This window comes from Aptenodytes patagonicus, chromosome 14 (assembly GCF_965638725.1).
Source record: "Aptenodytes patagonicus chromosome 14, bAptPat1.pri.cur, whole genome shotgun sequence".
Taxonomy (NCBI): domain Eukaryota; kingdom Metazoa; phylum Chordata; class Aves; order Sphenisciformes; family Spheniscidae; genus Aptenodytes; species Aptenodytes patagonicus.
This window is the reverse complement of record NC_134962.1, coordinates 17128308-17128613: the sequence shown is the minus strand read 5'-3', so window position 1 is coordinate 17128613 and position 306 is coordinate 17128308.

Here is a 306-nt window from a genome sequence, read left to right as displayed (position 1 = left end):
ACAGTCCCTGAGCAGAACTCGCTGGAGCAAAGCGCTGCCGGGGCGGCCTCTCCCCCGCGGCAGCACCGCAGCCCGGCGCGGCACCGTCAGCGAGGAGCGAGAAGGGAACCGCTGCCCCAGAGCGGCCCGAGCGAGCCCGGCTCTCCCGCCCCGCGGCCCGGCTCCCGGCCGCGCCCGGCGGGCAGGGTGAGCCGCTGCGCCCGCCCCGGCAGGCGCCAGGCCGCGGCCCGGGGCCGCCTGAGCGCGGTCCGCCGGGGCAGGCCGCGGAGCAGCCCCCGACGCGGGGCCCGTCAGGCGGCGGAGCCC